Genomic DNA, 7,985 nt, shown 5'->3' on the forward strand with positions numbered 1-7,985 from the left:
ACCTTATGCAGTACTTCCCAGAACAGGTGACCTCTCGCTCCCTTCCTTTACCCTTCTTCAGTGTATGTTCTCAGCAAGCCCAGTGGGGTACGGACTTTCCTGAGAGGGAGCAGCTTCCAGGACTTACAACATTATGTACTTAGAGCCTTTTTTTTCCTGCATGGACTGTAGTCACAATTATGGAAAAACAAAGCATGATATAGGGATTATGCTATTATTAATACATTTGTAACATGCGTTATGGCACACAAACGGCATTTGTGTATGTTGTCTCATTTGATCCTCCAGCGGTCTTTAAACTGCTGTACATGTATCACTGGAGGCTTTCCAAAGACTTTCTAAAAGGAACACTGAGCAGGCAGGGAATCAGTTTTCAGTTGCAACTTTCCTCTGCCCTCTTCCTATAAGCTGATCTGCTAAGCTCACTCTTTGGTGAGATGTGGTGAAGATCCCCTTTCCCATTTCCTCTTCTCCTGCTTCCCAAGAGAAAGGCATGCCACGCACCCATCCCAAACCTTATTAATTTTTATTATAGATCGCCATGTGTATTTTTGCACATAACTCAGATGGGTCCAAAGAACTAATCAAACCTGCAATTATTTAAAAAAATGCCTTATGTTTACATCAATTTATTTTTGTGAGCAAAAATACCTACCACCTCAATCCATAAACATAAAAAAAATTAGGATGCAGTTGGAACTAAATCCTATCCCACTCCAGCAATAAATAATATTCTTCTATTGAATGTGTTTTAATAGCAGTAAGAAATAGATTGCCAATAAAATCAACTTTGTTTTATTTCATTATTTATCAAAATTTGTATATGTTACTTTGGTCAGTTGTATTTTGACCAATAAATCATAATTATAATCATCATCCAAAAGAAATGTTTATAATGGACCTTATGGTCTTAGGAAATAATTTTTTTTTAATTTCAATTTAGTCTTTTATTTTCTTGTTCTCGGGAAGTCTATGAGGCTCTTAGAGCACACACTTAACTGCCTGCCCTGCAGCCATGCCTGCTCCCCTTGTGTACATAAGTAGAATTTCCCTTCCACACTAGACACTCCCTTTCCCAGCCAAACTGCAGCTAAGGCATTGGCATGTGATTCAGTCTGGCCAAAGTGAGGGAGGTCTGTCAGGGGGTTCTGGGAAAGATTTCCCTTCCTGATAAAAAGAAAAAGAAAAGCTCCTCTTCCCTTCCTGCATTTGGATAGGTGAGAGGGTGTGAAGCCTGGCGTCACTGCAGCCATCTTATAACTATGAGGGAAAACCCAAGAGAACTGAAGCAAAGGCAAGCCAGAATCCTGACATCATTGAGATGCTAAACCAACCTTGGAAACACCTCCCTCAAGATTTCCTACGATTAGAGAAGACCAAAACCTTAATCTTTAAATTGTTTCTGGTCAGGAGTTCTATTACTTTCAGGAAAAACAAATCCTGAAATGCTAAAGGTTTGGGATTTTAGGTACCTGGGGATCCAGCAGAAGATTTTAAGAGATTTAGCAGCAGAGTGACCTCTCTTTAACAGCCATTTGGAGAACGGATTGGGAAAAGGTAGGGCAGCAGTTACATTCATTAGTCATCATTACCCATACCTTCCCATACAGAGCTTTCACTGACATGTAATGTATTCTCTAATAGGAGTGTTCATTTTTAACATAAAAACAGAACAAGCTGCTGTGCCAAACACTACAGTCAGTAGTCTGGGGGAAGTGAAAGGGGTATATGAGGCAGCTTCACAGCCCTCAATACATGGCTTGCAAGCTTGCTCCAATCTTTGCCTTTTTCCCAGGTAGTAGGAAGAGGAACAAGAGAAGCCAAGATATGCATCTTTAAATAGAAATCTAAAAGTTGTACACATCACTTTCACTCACATTCCATTGGCCCAAACTCAATCACATGGCCATACCTAGCTGCAAAGGAGGCTGGCAGTTATAGTTTAAAGCTGAGTATAGCTAACTCACATAGCTCTGTTACTAAAAGGAAGAAAGTGAAATGGATATCAGAGGAAATTTTGTTTCAAGACTATCCACAACTATAATTAAGGTGTTTCTTGAGATTGGGTATCAGATTTCCTTAAAATGAGTTAATTCATTTAAGAGTAGAACAGGTGATGTGAGACTCTGAAAGGTATATATTTGAAATAATTCTTGGTTCATTAAATAATTACTATTATCACTAATTCAGTGACATACACATTAAATTGTCTTCTGAATATAGAGCAGGTGTCAGGAAGAGAAAGAGTCTTGTGCAGGGTAAGCACCCCCGAAAAGCAACAAATCAGGGCAAAGAATGTAAGCAGACCCACTTGGTATCTGATGGTGCTTTCAATCTCTATCAAACCATGATGAAATAGAAGAAAGTGCCAGGAAAAGATGTAACTCACAACTCAGGAAAACAGTTCTCCAAGCATAATTGAATTCAGAAATGGTGCCTGTGGGTGTAAGATCTCCTGTGGCAAGCACATTCTTCCACCAAGCATCTGACTCACCAAGTACTCACTGATATCTAAGTAAATGGCCATTTATCTGAGGCTTAAAAATGAAAAAAGAATAAGAAATTTGGGCAGGAAATCCAGGCACAGCAATGACAAATTGCTAAAGAGCTATCACTTTAAGTTCTATTTTCCCATCTGCAAGAAATTGTGAAAACATCAAAGGAAAGCTTCAAAAGAGCTTATGAGTTGTCTTGTAACAGCAGAATAATGCCTCCTTCCCAGCACAAATCAGAGGCCCTCAGAAGCTACAAGTCTGCTGGTGTCCAAGTTTTAAGTAAAAGATCTAATTTAACAGAGAAAGCAATCCTGGGGCTATCAAGCCCACGTTAATATTTATTTATACCCAAGGGAGCAGGAACATTAAGTAGTTTCCTCTTCTTGAGAGGATATATGTATTTATAAGAGTGTTTTGTAATTATAAATCATCATGCAAATGCTATAGGGATGTATGCAGACATACTACATACATATTAATATGTATTAATACTCTCCAGGAGCACCAAGTAATTTCCTCCACTTGAAAGGGTCTCTATGAGATATTATGTATAATGGAGTTTTGTAAATGCTAAAGCCCAACACATATGTAACTCCTGGTAGTATTTTACTTGATTTTTTTTTAAATCAAGAAAGGTAGTATATCCTACATCAGGCCTTGGCATTCATACCTGTCTGTCAGAGGTTCTATGCAAAAAAAGGCACAAACACACCAATGGACTCTGAGGTCCTGATAAAAATCACAATTTTGCCATTTTGATAAATAAGACGCTTAAAACTATCCTAAGAAGCTATGACTTGTTCCTTTTTCATGCTCTGACAAACCAAAGAAAATGATAGTAAGGCTTTCCTTGCTTCTGTTTAATAAGGTATTATTTACCCCATAATTTATATGAACAATTAATAAATCATTGAACATCATGTAGACTCCTGGAGATCACAAGCAAATTGAATAATCCAAGATAATCAAGTCTGATAACATACTATTGCTGTTTCTTTCTGTGTATAGCCCAGGGACCCCTTCCACCACCACCAAAGCTGTGAAATAAAAGGAAAAACTTCTAGAAAACTTGTAATAAAGCACATAAAGCACACTGTCATCGGACTATCTCAGAAGTGACAGAGATATTGAGATGAAAAAAGTACTGTAGGTTCAAAGCATTGCAAGACAGTCTTTTTCACAAAAACAGTTACAATAAAAATCTCCAAGAAGCAAAAAAAGATCAACCCCAGCTGGTAGTCCATCCATGTCAAGCAATATTAAATGCAATCAAGTTCAGGTGCAACCAAGACTACAAACCATCTTTTGGAGTTTGCTATGACAGCATTTGACTCTAAACTCTATTACACTTGACTGTTTCACACTCTATTTTCAAGGACTCCACAAAGGCAGCTCGCTGAAACCAGCTCACCTTACTACATGTGGGCAAATCACCAAACAGAGGGCCTGGCCTCCATGCCCTTCCATCTGGGAATCGCTGATTCCCTGCCAGGCTCTCAGCTTCTATAGGTTTGAATTTTGTCCATCTCGAACTCTCTCACTCTATACCCTGAGATTCCTAAACCCTTTCCCAAGCCTGATTTGGCCTTCAAATCATGCTTGGATCTTGTACCAGCAGTTCTAAACCACAACCATTCGATTCAGCCAGAATATCACCTTGGTTCATTAGTGATTGTGCCTTTATCTTAACAAATTACTGGAAAGTAAGAATCTAAACGTTGATATTAGTGCCATAGGAATGATCTTCATTGATATCACTGGTGGGGACTTCTTCTTCCGCACCCCTGCCTCTGCCCACCCTAGTTGTTAAGGATGCTGCCCTCTGTTTCGGAGCCTTGACAGGTGTCCTGGGCCATTAGAAAAGGGGTGGAAGTCTAGATAGGATCTGCATCTGAGACCAGGGTATGCATCATGTCCACCCCACCCCAAACATTAGTGAGAAGAATAACTGTTGCTACTCCTTAGCGGAGGGGACATGCAGGGCTCCCTCAAAGTCAGTGGAGGCTGAAGGTGGGGAGAGGGGTATATGTAAACTCTCTGTACTTCCTCCTCAATTTCGCTGTGAACCTAAGATGCTTTAAAGAAATTAAGTATTCTTTTTTTATTTTTTTAAGTCAGTGGAAGATCTACAGAAGTTGGCTTTGCTCCCCCCATGGCTGCCTGGTGTCTACAATGCACCAGGGTTGGGCCATCCCCTGAGGCTGAACACTTCTCCTCACATGCTTCCCTCAGGTTTGCTCCCCTCTACTCAAACCCCACAGACCCTCCCTTAATGAATGCCACCTGTGATAGGCAGGAAAATGGCCACCAAGTATGTCCTAATCCCTCAACCCTCTGAATATGTTGTTGCATACACAGGGAAATTAAGGTCAGAGGTGAAGTTAAGGTTACAAATCAATGACCTTAATACTGAGTTGGGACCATTGTAGTCACAAGGGTCCTTATAAGTGAGTAAAGAAGGCAGAAGATTATCAGAGACAGAGAATTGACGATGAAAGCAGGGTCTTAGATATGCTATGTTGCTGGCTTTTAAAATGGAAGAAAGGACCATTTAAGTCAAAAAATGGGGACAGCATCTAGAAGCTGGAAAGGCAAAAAAAAAAAACAAAAACAGATTTTTTCCTAGAGTCCCCAGAAAGGAATGCAGCCCCGCTGACATCTTGACATTAGCCTACTGACACCCATTTCAGACTTCTGAATTATAGAACTATATGATAATACATTTATGTTGTTTCAAGACACTACATTTGTAGTTATTTGTTACAGCAACAATAAGAAACTAATACACCATTAATCAGCTGTTGCTTCCCCCTTTGCTCTCCCGTGATAACAGTGCTTCTGGGCAATGTGCATGCTGCTCACCAAGTGGATGGGAGAGGTAGGTGGGGCCTAACAAGTATACTTTAAGGCATTCTTTTGATTCTCCAGTGATATGAAGTCCATGTACCATTAGTTTTATACACTTGGAAGATTTGGCATGCCAAGTCTGGCAAACAAAGATTCACATCAAATCAGATGTCTTAATGAAATGCTTACTTAATCTAATACACAGACAGGCTGTGTACTTCATCAATGCTTTGTATTGATATGAAATCTTAATTAGTTAAAGAGATAGATATATACATCTTTAAGATAATAGCTCACTCATTATCTCTCAGCCCAAAGGCCAGCTTAATGAGAGAATACTAGAAGTACCATAGTGAAGGTCAGAAAAAAGATGACAAGATCATTTACTATCACCTCAATTATTTACTTACCATTGTTCTGGGCTACTAGCCAATGTGGTCAACTAGTGAAAAAAAAGTGCAGGTATAAAATTGAAATGAATAAGATAAAACTATAATTATTTGGGGTTCAAGTCCACAACGGCAACATAGGAGGCACCTAAACTCAACGCCTCTCATGGACACATCAAATCTACAGCTACACATGGAACAATTCCCTCTGAAAGAAATCTAGACATTAGCTGAGCAACTCCTACACATTGGATGAATGACAAAAAATCCACATTGAAACGGGTAGGAAAGACAGACATACACTCTTGCCACAACAGGAGCTTCTTAACCAGCTATCCCTTAGGGCTCAGCACAGATGGAGCAGACATTTTTCCAACGATGACATACAGATGGCCAACAGGTATAGAAAAAGATGCTCAACATCATTAGTCATCAGGAAAATGCAGATCAAAATCACAATGAGTTATCACCTCATACCTGATAGGCTGTCTATTATCAAAAAGACAAGAAATAAGTGTTGAGGAGGATGCAGAGAAAAGGGAATTCTTGTACATTGATGGTGGAAATGTAAATTTGCACAGTCACTATGGAAAATAGTATGGATGTTCCTTAAAAAATTAAAAATAGAATTACCATATGATCCAGCAATTCCACTTCTAGGTATTTTTCCAAATAAAAGGAAAACACTAACTCAAAAGGTATATGCATTCTCATGTTTACTGCAGCATTATTTACAATAGCCAATATATGGAAACATCCTAAGTGGCCACTGATGGATAAATGGGTTGAAAATGTGGTACATATCTACATTTGAATTCAGCCATAAAAAAAGAAGGAAATTTTGCTATTTGCAACAACATTTATGGACTTGAGGACATTATGCTAAGAGAGCATAAAAGAGGAAATCTTAAGAGTTATCCACTCAATGGGATTTATAGATGATGTAATACAGAATTGTACACCTGAAATCTATGTAATTTCATTAACAATTGTCACCCCAATAAATTTAAAAACATAAAAAATAAAATAAAAAAAGAGTTATCACAAGAAGAAAAATTTAACTATGTGTGACAACGGATGTTAACTAGACATATTGAGGTGCTATTTTGCAATATATACAAATATTGAATTATTATGTTGTACACCTAAAGCTAATATGTTATATTAATCATACCTTTAAAAAATAAATAATAAAAAGGGGAAAAGACTGTACTATACATATATATAGTTTAAAAGTTAAATGCAAATATGACTATGATTACTCATATACATAATACTGGCATAAATAGAAGTGAAGCACGAGAGACCAGAACTATTGGTCACCTCAGGAAGGCAGCCCTGGGTGTTGGAGACACAAAAATGAGGCAGGATATTTTCAATGTATGTTCTTTTGTGCCTTTTTAATTTTATAACCTTACAAACTTATGAATATACTGCCTTTTCTAAAAATACAGGATAAAGATTGTACCTAATAAAAGAATGTGTAACTTGGGATTTTATTGGTTTTGAGCCCTTTAAAATCAGAACACCTCTTCTGCCTATAAATCTCATACATCTACTATTTAATTTTCTCAGTCAACTTTCTAGCAAGTTTTAGGAACATTTTGTTAAGAAGAGGGATCAGCCTACACATTAGCATATGAGATTTTAGTCTCACTTCAAAATACAGGCATCTCCCCTTGACAGAACAATTTCCCATCAGCTCTCACCAGAGGTGGGTTTACTGAGAAGGGCCCCTCACTTGCATAGGCCCTTTCCTGGCAATATGTTCACGTGGTCAGATACTTGGGTACATTTACGAAAGTAAGATATGTTAACCATAAGTTATTTACACTGATGTCTCTTTCAACTCCAATTTCCCCTTCATTCATTCCCCTCATTGGGTGATTAGAGAGGCTTATAAGCATTTGGGGATACCACTGACAGGGACTTAAGCTAGGGATGCATTTCATTTGGGTCTAGCGGGATATACCTCTGTGCTGTTTCGCAGTCTCTTCCATGTGTAACTAAGTCATGGCTGGTGTCACATGACAGTAAGAATGGCTTCCAGGAAGGGCCCTATCAGCCCATGAGCCAGGAGTCAACTACTATCATCAGAACAGGTCCTCTGGCATCTGGGTGGTGGAAAGAAACAAGGTTTGAAATGTGCCCAGCCCGAAGCTTGTCTGGGAAAAACTTTCCAATCCCCAGGCATGTGAAAATGTGAGCAGAGAATTCAGTTCTCATAGTTGTCTACTCAAAACAGAAGTTCTCG

Source organism: Rhinolophus hipposideros, assembly GCF_964194185.1.
Source record: "Rhinolophus hipposideros genome assembly, chromosome: 4".
Taxonomy (NCBI): Eukaryota; Metazoa; Chordata; class Mammalia; order Chiroptera; family Rhinolophidae; genus Rhinolophus; species Rhinolophus hipposideros.